Here is a 13,290-nt window from a genome sequence, read left to right on the forward strand (position 1 = left end):
TTTGTCTTCCTCGTCCTCTGGGGGAAGAGGTTGGCGATCTGGAAGAGTCTTCCCGGATCAAAGGTTGATCTCCTGGATCTCCACAGCATAGGTAGGACATGTTGTCTCCCCATTGTATACCTGTTGGGCCTGTCGGTTGTTGGGGTTCGGGTTCGGTTGAGCAGGCATTTGGGGTTGTCTTGGAGGAGCAGGAGGTAATGGTTGTGGTTGAGCTGGTGGTGGAGGCAAAATGGCGAGAGGAGTGTTGTACTGGGGCCTCCACCCCGGTTGAGGTGCATTCCACTGAGGTTGTGGCTGGACATGTGAGTGAAATGAATGAGCAGTGGGTTGAGCATGGTATTGAGGAGGATAAGACCACGGAGGAGGTGCAGACCAGGCAGGATGAGCAGGGGGACCCCATGAAGGCATGTGAGCAGACTGGTTGGGGTTATAATAAGCTTGGGATGTCCCTTACATCCCCTGCTGGTAAGGTCTAGGTCCATGCGACCTCCTTTGGTTGAGGAAGTAGAGAGGTTCAGTGGGTGCCTCAGTCCCTTGGTATATGGCTTTAAATCCTGGTAAGGTTGGGCATTGGTTTGTGGGGTGGTCCTCCTCACAAACGAAACATACCTCTACTGAGTGCAATGGACACTCGTTCTTAGGGTGCTTCCTCGTACATCTGGGATAGAATATGGCCAAAGCCCTCTCAACTTCCTCTTTCTTTTGCTGAATTCAGAGGGTATCAAGTTGCATGGAAATAGTCTGTCTCATCTCACTCTTGAGGTCTTCCATCTGGTTAGCAAACTCATGCTTGGAGAAGGTGGTACTAGCTAAAAGTGGGTTCCCCCTACCTCTTTTCCGGGCTGCCCTAGAGTGGTTTCTAAACACAGTCTTTATGTCCTCATAAGGCAATTGGTAGATGTCTCCCCTAGCTAGCATGTGAAGGGTACCTAGAAGGTCTTCAGGGACTCCTCGGAGTAGAACCAGCTTTAGGGATTCAGGGTCAAGTGTGCACCTGGCCCGTTTATAGCTAAGTTGGAACCTTTCCTCGTAATCTTCTAAAGACTCATCGCTTCCCATGGTCATCCGAAAGATTTCTCCCTTGGTTTCCTTGGACCTACAGTAGTCCCAGTATTTGGTATTGAAAGCTTGCTGCATCTGAGCCCAAGTGGTGATACTGTTTCCAGGTAACCCCATGAACCAGCGTAATGTTGCATCCTTGAGGGTAGAGGGAAAGAGTTTCAATTTTTGCTCATCTTCTGTATAATCATAGGTTCGAAAAAGGACAGCAAACTCAAACAGGAAGGTATCAGGGTCTTCAGTGGTCAATCCATGGAAATGAGGTAAGGCCGAGGGACTTATGTTCTTCATTTTCATGTCCCCATTAGTCTCTCGGATGGGGAAGGTACCTTCTATTCTCTCGTCATCGTCTCCACCATTTCTGTTGTCAGCCATGGTTTCAATAGGAATGTTTTCTTGCTCTTCTTCTGTTATAGGATCTTCGTATATCTCAGGAGGTTCACCTATAGGTTCTTCTGGATCACTGCCACCAAAGAAGAGAGAAGGGTGACTCAGTGAAGTGGTGGGGGTGTTGGGTAGGAATTTTCCGGTATTATCTCTGTTCCTACGAGGCATGAAAGGATTTTTGGTTGTTTTTGCTTTTTCTCTGCTTGTACCTGCAAAACTGAAACAGATGGAATTGCAACTAACTAGAATCTATCTTGCGGGAATGAAAATGCGGAATTGAAATGAAAGCAGGAAAGGACTAATCTACTCTACTGAAATCAAATTGCGAGAAGGAGATACTAGACTATGCTTGCAAAATTGAAATTCTATTTTACGCTTGCAGAATTGAAAATCTAATCTATGAAAGCAGGAAATGTCTACTTTACTTTTGCAGAAATGAAATTGCAGAATGGAAATGAAACAAACTATTTAGCATAAGGAGAGAGTAGGAAAATAAAAGAAAAGTAGCAATCACAAATATTCTGACGCATCCCCAGCAATGGCGCCAAAAAGATGGTGGGCTCCAGTATTGCAGCAATAATGTTGCAACTCCTGGGACTCCCTTCTTTACTTTTATCAACCCGGTAGTTCGTAACAAACTTGGAAGTGACGGTGCTGTATGCACAAGTACTAGCTCTTGCCGCAGCTGTCACTTGGTCAGCTGGCACAAGTCTGCAAGGGGCTTAAGCCAACTTCTATGAGCTCTTAGAAGAATATTTTTAATTGATGGATGAAAGCTAACTCAAAGGAAGCTAATCTACTTGCGGAAAGAAACTGAAATCCAAAAAGTAACGCAAACCCTAGCAAACCCTAATTCTACCAGCTAGTCCTATTAATGCAAAGGAGAGAATGCAAACTACTGGAAGAAATGGCATTACTTCTATGAAGGTAAAATACATGTGTCTAGACTACCTCTATCTGAAGAAAATATCTTTTTGTATTTTTGAATAAGTTACTAGAATTATCATGCATGTGCTTTTTAACTGGCTTTTTACTATGCAGGGGTGGATCAAGGAGGAGAAATTCTTGGAAGAGGTCGGGAAGGTTCAGAGAGGGTCTAAGGAGTCCCTACACCCTTCGGGAGAGTTTCACAAAGTTTGGCTATCAACAAACCTCATTTGTGAGCTTCTACAGGAAGTCTGCAGGGGTTCTACAGGATGTTCAGAGATTTCTACAGGATGTTCAGAAATTTCTACAGGATGTTTGAAACGTGGATTTTAGAGGATGGGTGAGTGAGGGAAGATGCATGAATGGATAGGGAGGTAGGATAGGGGCCTAGAGTGACCCAAGGACTGGTGGATGGAGTGGTGAGAGGGTGTAGAAGGCTGACTCGGCTTAAAGAGGGCTAAGACAATGATGGAGAAAGAAGGTAGGGTTACGTCGGCAAAAGGACAGGTGTGAGATGAGGAACCTAGCTAGGAGATGGAACAGCTGGCTCTGATGAAGCTTCGGCGGATGAGAGAGTGGTAGAGATGCCCTGCACAGTGTACATTTAACCAAATCAACAACGTCTTAAAAATAATCAAAGTCCTAGCTAATCTAATCTAACTGTCAATAAAATGAATGAACAACAACTTTATTTGGAAAGAAAACCATGTACATCAATCATGCAAAGAAACATTTCAGAGATCTAAACCCATAACTAACTTCTGCAAATGAAAACAGTACACTAAGGATTGCATGGTCAAGCAAACTAGTGTTTTTGTTGGGGCAGCACTGTTTCTTCAATTTCAGCCCCTGATCCAATAAGGATGAGACGAAACAGAGAGTGTTGTTGACCCTTTTCTTGGAGATTTTTCCTGTTATTATCCTACCAATCCATTTTAAACATCTGAAGCAATTCTATTCATAAACAGTGACCTATTTAACCAACACAACTAAATCTGCCCAACAGAAATACATTTCAAATGCATAAAAGGAAAACAACGATGCATAAAGGAAAGGTAACAGTACAAAAAGGAAGCCCTAGGCTCTCAGGTTGGGCCCAACCCTAAGAGCTATGGCTCCTATAGAAAACCCAGAGTTGATATAAAATCGAACTGCTTCTCATTATCAAAAAATAGTCATAAGTCAAGAGTTATGCCCAAAATGGCTACAAGAGAACAAAATAGAGCTAACAGCACTGTAGTGCAAAATACGCAATGATTTCCCCAAAAGTCCCTCACGAAGGCTAAGGCCTTAACATTTTTACACCACGAGGGCCCTAGCTGGCCTCCTAAATCTATGGGACTTGGCTATCCAAACTGTGAGTAGACAACCCCTTCCAAAATCTGCTTCGCTGCCTTCTAGATCCGGTTTTGGTGGCCTTTGGAGCTCGGAGTTGGGGATGAAGATCCCGAGGAAGGCTATTTAATGCCATAGACAACCCCCCTACGAATCCTCACCTCAAGCTTGGCTGTCTTCTGGCCCATGATTGCTCGGTTTTGCTCCAACATGTGTCAAAAAACCTGAAATGAGCACGTGTTAGCCACCTAGGAAGATTGACTACCCTTATTCGTACAAATGACATAAACATACTAAAAAATAATGCATAAGCTATGAAAAATGAAGGATTGAATAAGGACTGAACAAGGATAATTAGGCCAAATGAGCCCAACAAGTTACCAAATTTGGGGCTCATCAACATACATAAGAGATGTCTGATGTCGTATCACTGGAATCCGACAAAGAAAGGAATTGAAAAGTGGTTGGACAGAAAGATTCACGAGTTCACGGCGTAAGAAAATAGGAATCTGCGGTTATCAAAGGAAGAGTGGTTAGATTTCTACTTATATACGGAAATCCATGAAATTTTCTTTGCATCCTTCCCCCCTAAGTTGTACGAGTGGATAGCGAAGCTAGCAGAGATCCAAGGAAGGCGTACGCTCGACAAACCCATTGTGTGGACTCTAGAGTTGGTGCGCAAACTGGAAGCATCAGAAGATAAGATTGCGCACACTGTGGACCATTGGCTCGATCGAATTATAGGAGGGTTTATCACCGAGTTTGCGGTAGATACTTTAGTCAGCTATAGCGAGGTAGAATGACACTTCCTCAAATGACCGCGAGGTAAGTACGTTAATAAAATGCTACTGTGTGAAAAGTGGGTTATGCAAATAAATTGATGTTTAGAGCTATGCGGAGTGGGAGGATCTACAGAAATGAAGGTAGTGCAGAATTAGAGTCTAGCCCCTTGATTTCACCTCCGCGGGAAAGCAAGGAGGAGCTTGCGAAGGTTTCACCAAGAAGTGTGATCAGTCTGATAAAGTAGCAAATTCCGCGCATACCACCCCCACCTACACCACCACCACTTTCATCATCTTCACCCCCGTCTTCACCCACACCACCTCCGCCACCACCACAGTTCAATACGGCAAACTGATAAAGTTTTCGGTGTTCAAAGGAGTAGGGAATGAAGATCCGGACTAGTTTTGGTTCATGGTAAAGGTTGTATGGGAAGGACAGGGAGTCATGGATGACAATATTAAGAAAGCAACACTGGTAAGCGCTTTGGAGGATCATGCACTGACGTGGTACATTAAGCATTCCAATGACAACCCAAACGAAGGGATCATGGATATCCAAGCTGTGCTAAACAAGGAATTTAGCAGGCCAAAATCAGAGACACAGTCGATTATTGGATTTAAGGAAATCGTAATGCTTCTGGGCAAGACCCCCTGGGAGCTAGATCAGAGACTGAAGTGTATTATTCGTGAAGCCAACATGACCTTTATGGATGGGCAACACCGCGCATGGTTTCTAGCATCTCTAATGCCGCATCTGAGGAATGCGTTGTCACAGCAGAAGCTATCCACTCAAGCCGAGGCCTTGGAGATCGCAATGAGACTGCATGAGACCCTGATACAAGAGCCTAACCTGGGAGTCCAACAGATCCACGCGCAGTTGAAAACTTGTGCCTTGAGATGCAGAGTTTGAAACAAGACAGAATGGCTCACCCAGAAGCACGCGAGGAGGTATGGTGCGTAAAGTGCAAAGGCCAAGGACATGACAAGGACCATTGTCTAGTATTCGTGAACTACCTAGCAGCGGGAGGACCAATGCCATTGAGACCAGAGGCGCAAAGAGGACCAAGCACGGTGCCTGCATTATGGTGTGCAATTTTTCAGATAGGAGGGAAGCATGCTACAGATAACTGCCATCTATTACAGAAGTACACGCAGAGTTCTCAACAGTTGTTCTATAATTTCTGTAGTTCAGTAGGTCACGATGAGCGTACATGTAGAAGTTATGAACTAATGATGGATTAGACTCCTACCTACAGAGTTCGGACCGAAACACAAGCCCTCGATCAAAATGTAGGGATGGCGTGCACTGGATTTCAAGGGCGCGAATGCGGTCGAGGTGGAATGGGACCAGGAAGGGTCTGCAAATAGCTGATATGTTACAATTGCAGAGGGCTAGGGCATTATGCCCACGATTGTACAAATCCGACAAGACCATCATGCTTATATTGTACTCAGCTTGATCATGAGACAAAGGATTGTCCCACACTGATAGCGAGGTTGCTTGATAAAGGAGCACTCCAACCTCCCCCGACTCAGAACCTGCAAATGATGAGGTCTGAGCTGTGCAAGAAAAACCGTAACAATACAAGGTGGGGATTCTCCAAGAACCATGACGGAGGATGGAATGGAACTCTACACGGGTGGTACGACCACATAACTAGTCAAGGGAAGGAATGTCTTAGTGCTCCAGGCAGTTGGAAGGGAGCGCGGGACTATAAACTATTCTGCCCGGGAACTACGTGATATTGGAGATGCGCGCAGAAGCAGAGAATCACAACTTCCGCGACCACGCACGGGGGGTTGTGATGCTGTGCGGGTTGGCCAGAAAATGACCGTTGAAGTCACTATTCACGATGGGATGCTCGACTTGAGGCCAAATGGAGTGGGCGACAGGCATTTAAGACATGATTTATGGGAAAGATTTGGGAAAATCTACTGCCAAGAAAGCATCAATGAACCAGAATTTTGGGGAACAGTCGAATTTGAATTCAAGAAGCGCTATAAAATACAAAGGGTTGCCCAACAAACAATAGTTGGTCATTTGTGAATTGAGCGATTTAGTAGAGGTTTGAGTATTGTTAGTCGAACGTTGATTAAGCACCTAAATTCGCGAGTGATAAATTGTTGCACAACTACAAGGATAGTAACTAAGGATGGTATGGGGATAGAAGAGGTGATCGTCGGCAAGGCAACATAGGCCCTAACTGTGGGGGATGTTCCAGAAGTTGTCGTGGTTGTGGCAGAGATCCCGAAATCACCACATATGCCAAGACTGAAGAAATATAAACAAGCAATGGCTCCCGTACGCATGTCCGCATGGAACCTGCTACGCAGTAAACTGTCGATGGAGGAGAAAAGGAAATTTGTCACTATAGAAACAGATGAAGAAGAAGAAGATCTGCAGGCCCTTATCATTGCAGAGGAAGAAGACGAAGGCATGGAAGTGGATACTCAACCTACGCACTCTGCAACAAAATTGCCTGCCTATGTCCCCCTGCAGAAAGGGAAGGCCAAAGTGCCCAAGGACCTGGACCAAACCAAGAGTTCGCTCCAGACCCCGCTCCTCCTAGATGGCATTATATTTGAAGGAAATCTCGCGCACATACATGGGATGCACACATTTATGCAGAGAATCACCCCAGACACAGAGCTCTCAGAATAGCGCATGCAACAGATCTAGCAAGAAACAACTCACTGTGTTGCTGACCTCCACACAGTTCGAGAACAGTTGGAGGGACTCCACAAAAAGATCACCATGTCGAAAGAGTGACTCGAGGACGAGTCACGATGTTTTCCTTGGGGGCCTCTTGGGCATGGAATCCCCCCCAAGGCATGTTTTGGGGCTCAAAGCCCAAGTTTTGACCCAATCTTGTTGTAAAGCTCCACGAATTGCAGGCGCGGAGCACGAAAAGTATGATAGTATCACAAGGTTGTCCGCCCTAGTTTTGTAATGTAATGTTGGCTGGATAGACCTACCCATGGTCCGCGGACCATGGGATTGTATAAATAGAGCAAGGCTCTAAGTGTGAAAAGGAGGAAGTAGAGAGATAGGAAGAGAGTCTAAGTAATGAAGTGAAGTATGTCTTTGGGTCATAGAGTAGGAGAAGGCTTTGTCGCTGAGTGCGCAGAGGCTTAGTAGTCCGCAACTGAGTGCGTGGACCCCTAAAGATGAGTGCATAGGGTAGAGTTGAGTCTATAACCGAGGAAGGAATTAATAAAGAGAAATTTTATCATAATTTTTTGTATCTGTTCTTGGGTTAATGCGTGTTTGATATAATTTGCAAATATACTGTTTATTTACTGCACGCATCTGTATGAATGGTTTATGTTGTTAAGTATAACTTAAAGCACGCAAGTAGGCTAAAATAATCAACTAACATTGGAATACCAGTAGGGACTTGGGTAATAACGCAGAAGTGCAACGTTCACCCCTGAGTAGGGCTGCGAAAAGGCAGTATATCAGGCTGCGAGGTACAGGAAAGTGCACGAAGTGACTTGCGCGCAGGGTCGAACCGCGAACCACTTGAACTCATCAGACATCTATAAGGTGTGGAGACCTAGTTCTAGCACCCTCCCATACTACTTCGGGTGAAACCTTAGTCCGCGCTCCGCGAACTGTTGCCGAAAGGGCCAACAGTACTGGGATTTGTTTAGCTAACTTAACTCTAAACCTAGGTTAGGCTCCAACAAGCCAACAAACCTTTTATGCCTCAATTGATGTACTTATGCCCAAAAAAAAAATCAACTTCAACATAAATATTTGTTGTTTCCAAGTCATACTCATGTGCCAGGACAGAATGAAGAGAGGATAAATTGGTGTCAACTAGGGTGGAATATTTAACCACCAAAATTGATGAGAGAGATTCCTCAACAACAAATGAATTGATCCACCTTGATTCTAAAAATTGAATTCAATCCTCATCTATTTATAGATTTCCTTAAGGGATTTCATTAGCTTAAGTGTTTGAGTAAATCTTACTCAAAACCCCAATTCTGTATTTTTTCGCACATCTACCCCAAAACTTGCCCAACAATGGGTATTTTTGGGTTTTTTCCCCATTTTAGGTGGACTATAGCCTACGGAGATTAATAGGCTAATAAGTCCCATTTGTCCTTAATTTGTAGAGAACATTACAGTCTCCCTGCCTAAAATTTCTTGCCTTCAAGAAATTGCATGTTCGGGTGCTACAAAATTTGTTCTCCTTCCCACGTCACATCCTCCTCCATTATTTTTTTTCCATTTGATGAGATATTCCATAATTACTCTTCCTCTTAACTTATTTTCTTGTATGGCCATGATTTTTTCCAGAATTAGTTCCATTTGCCTCTATTCATCTAATTGTGGAAATTCGGCAAACGTGGTAGGCCTACTAACCCACAACCTTTTTTAGGCAGGACACATGGAATACATTGTGGATTATGTTGTCACTTGATAGCTCCAAGCCATATGCCACTTGACCAACTCTATGGATAACTTTGTCAAGCCCATAATGATCCAGGTGGATATTGGTGGCCACCCACCTATTCCACATGGACCCCCACCATTGTTTCTTTTAGTTTTCAGTTTCCTTAATTGTAGCACAATTTACTATTTTTTGCAGTTTTTCAGGTCCTAAACTTTCGGAGCCGATTTGAGGCCCTAAACGACCTTTTTTGGCAATATTCCTCCAAGGAATTTCAACAAAATTGCGTTTTTGTTTGTAGTCCTTGGAGATATCTTTCCAAAAAGGTATCGTGCACGTCAAATGGAGATAATATGACTAAGTTATGACCCCAGGAAGTTGGCTTCCCAACTTACCCCAACAGGGCCCATAAACTCTTGGTGTTACATCTCCTCGGGTTAGGGTTTTGGTTGTTTATGATTTTCTCTTATTGTTCAATAATAAAAAGGCCCTTGAGCCTCATTGTAGCTTAGTTCAGAGGCATGTAGCTACTACACCTCTTCTCAGAGATAAGCTACCATCGCCTGAGCTAGTCTCATTTCCATTATGTTTGTAAGCATATTTCACTATCTGATATTAATGAAAGATAGTGTTATTTCTGTTGCATCTCTATATTTATGGTTATATTTGTAATTTGTTGCATTTTTGTTTAAATTTGGATCCATGGTATCAGAGCGGTCTACTCTTTCTTTGTTTTTCTTTGGATGTCCCCAACAAGGTCAGGATATAAGGAGTCAGGGCTCGAATTGGTCAAACCTTTGCAAGACCAGCCTCAGAAATCCCGACGGCCTCCCATGGGGGAAGAAAATAAAGACAAGGGAGCAGGAGATCCTATCAAAATATTGCTCGAGGAGGTCCTAGAGAAACAAAGGAATGCAACGATGGATAAGTTTGCCCATATCCTTCAACGATTGCCCACTGGCGGTGCATCCACATCTAACAGCCACTCTGGAGGCTCCACACCTTTTAAGGTACAAGTAAACTTTGACATTCCCATATTTGAGGGCCAAATAAATGCAAACACAGTAGATAAATGGTTGAATCTACTAGAAGGATATTTTTCTGTTCATGATTTTTCTAGCCAAGAAAAGTGTTGGGTCTTGAAAATGTCATTCATTTCCATTACACTTTCACTATTATGTCCATTATATCACCTCCATTTCACTACTATGTCACTACATTCATCCCACTTTCATTATCATTGAGCCACATTTATGTTTTTCCAAACTTTATTAATTCTTAGCCCTTTTAAGTGAATTTGTGGTTAAAGATTAGAAAATAATGTCCATATGCTTATACCTAACAAGTGGGTTGAAATTTTTGACATGTGTAGGTCAAAAGGAGGCTTCTAGAAGACCCTTATGTGGCACTCTAAGGCCAAATTCGAATTTGAGTGGAAAGAATCATGGGATCATGAGGATATGTGTCACATCTCCTAATTGTATTGAAACTCTAAGAAGACATGTGTCTTCTCAGTTCCTATTTTGATTAGGACTCTAGAGGTAGAGGGAGAGATTCGTGGACTCTCATTAATGAGATGGCTTTTCATATTTTTGTATAAATAGGAGATCTCTCTCATTCATTTGTTAGCTTAGAGTTTGGTGAGCTTGTTAGAGCTTAGCTTGTTAGCTTGTGAGTCTTAGCTTAGCTTGGAGTTTGTAGTTCTTCCTTGATGGCTTTTGAAAGCTTTGGAGAGCTTTGTTGTACTTTGTAATTTTGAAGAATTTGAATAAAGGTTTGATGTTCACAACATGGAAGGAGATGTGAAGTAGATGTCATAGAGCACATAAGAATGTAAGGTAGAGTAGATTTTATTTTGTAATTTTACTTTGATTTCATTATGTCATTTTATTGCTTTCAAGCTTGATAGATTAGATTTTCCATTCATGCAATTTTAATTCATGCAAGTGTGTTCAACTGGTTTACTATAGATTAGTTTTTCTTTACATGTTTTTGCATCAAAGAGTGACATAAGATTTGCCTTGCTGCTGACTTTGTTTTAGCTTTTCAATTTCAATTATGCTTTGATTTCAGTCTTATTTATTTACTTCGTCAGTTAGTTTAGATATCAAATTGCTCATATCATTGACGTTATCTCCTAAAGCCATAGCTTAGACTACTTGGCGGGCTATCAGACTATGAATGATGTGATTTGATTTTAGTTTTACTTTTCTGCAATTAGATATCAAACTGCTCATATCATTGACGTTATCTCCTAAAGCCATAGCTTAGACTACTTGGCGAGCTAGACTATGAATGATGTGATTTGATTTTAGCTTTATTTTTCTGCAATTAGATATCAAATTCTTCATATCATTGACGTTATCTACTAAAGCCATAGCTTAGACTACTTGGCGAGCTATCAGACTATGAATGAAGTAAATTGATTTTACTTTTATTAGTTTGCAGTTTTTGATTTGTTTGAGTGTAATAGCTTAACTTTGATTTCTATATTTAGATAAACAGCAGAGACAGTGATTTCATGATCAATATTTCATCTTTTGTTTGATTTAATTAGCTACATATTTACACTTTTTTTCAAGTACTGATTTTATCAATAGCATGTTTTGAGATCTTTTGCGGTGCTAAGTTTTGGAAGTTACTACAACGGACATAAACCTTGTCTTAAAATCTACTTCCATACTTGACCTTTAAAAGTATTTTTAAGACCTTAGAATAGGATTTCCATTTGCATTAGACACTTTAGGAGATCAACAAGAACAAAACTCCAAAAACAACATAAACTATAAAACAACGAAGTAAGAAAAAGGTTAACTAAGCACATATGGTGCACCACACTTCATCAGTTTACGATACCCGGATTGATAATTTATGTAGAGAAATTTAAGACATTAAATTGACTAGACATTTTGGCGCCGTTGTCAGGGAAGTGTAATTAGGGGACCTTATTTCTTACATCTAAAAAAAAAATTTAATAATTCTTGAGTATGCTCTCCTTCAGCACTTTGTGTGATCTGGAGGATTAGAAAAAGAATTTTTATAAAAAATAATAATTAATAATTCTTGAGTATGCTCTCCTCCTGCACTTTGTGTGATCTAGAGGATCAGAAAAAGAATTGTTATGTTAAAAAAAAAAAAGGAGACAATATAAACATCATCATTTCAATTGATTCATTAATAATAATAATAAAAAAACAAAATAAAATTAAAACTAAAAATTAAAAAAAAAAATGAAACCCAACTGCTTTGATAGGTTCAACCGTCCAAGATTGATTGGTTATGGTTTGTAGTGGTCATCAAAACACTGTATCCTGTTTTAATAAGATTTTGCAACTTAGCTGCGGAATGTATCCTGATTCCGCAGCTAATTGTGAATTCCGCAGCTGATTTCAAGGTTTAGCATGATAGGCATCCAATGAAGAAACTGACCACATGGGCATCTCCGAAATTATCCTGACATGGATCCTATCCTAGTCACCCAACTCAGATTGATAAAAAATCAACTTAAGACCTCAGTCAAAGTCCTATTTTTAGCATGTTTTCATTGAAGTCTTTGCTGCCTGAAATTGAAAATCATTAATCCTTCTTATAAAATTTCACAATTTTAGAAAAAATAAATAAATAAAATAAAATAATATATATATATATATATAATAAAAATAAAAACCTATGGCTATCTTCAATCCTAGCTTTCATTGTGGCCTCAATAAATAAATAAATAAAAACTTGCAATAGCCTCCTCTAGTTGTTTCCCTGACTCTTGTAATCAATAGTAGTAGGACAATGTTAGTGAAAATCTTAAACACTCATCTATATTCCATCCATTTCTAGAGTATCATTAGCATTGTTACAGCTTCTATTTCTCATCTCAATCATTTCTTCCATCCCTCCGTTCAGCTGGAACATCCCTACTGAGACCCTATCTATATGGAGATGCCTGCCAACATTTATGAGAAAATTAGTGGCCTTCCTCGTGTACCGGTTAGTTTGTAGGTATTTATGGTGCAGGACTTTTGCAACAAAATTTTGAATGAAAGAAGACTCTAGAAGCCAAGTTGTTTTTCATTATTCGCATCTGTGGTATTAATGATATGCATTCAAAGACACTGAAGATCTTACAGCTACTGCGTTTGAGGCAGATCTTCAATAACATCTTCCTAGAAGTGAACAAAGCAACTGTGAATATGTTGCAGAGGAGTGAAACATATGTGACTTATGGCTATCCTAATTTGAAGGATATTAGAGAGCTGATTTACATGAGAGGTAATAGAAAGGTAAACACGAGGATTCCTCTGACAGACAACACTGTTATTGAACAGGTTTTTGGTCAGTATGGAATCATCTGTATTAAAAACTAAGTGAAAGTTTTCATGAATCGTTGCAGGTTCCAGACACTC

Source organism: Pinus tabuliformis, chromosome 8, assembly GCF_031772625.1.
Source record: "Pinus tabuliformis cultivar Carrire ecotype Pingquan chromosome 8, CPIR1, whole genome shotgun sequence".
Classification (NCBI taxonomy): Eukaryota; Viridiplantae; Streptophyta; class Pinopsida; order Pinales; family Pinaceae; genus Pinus; species Pinus tabuliformis.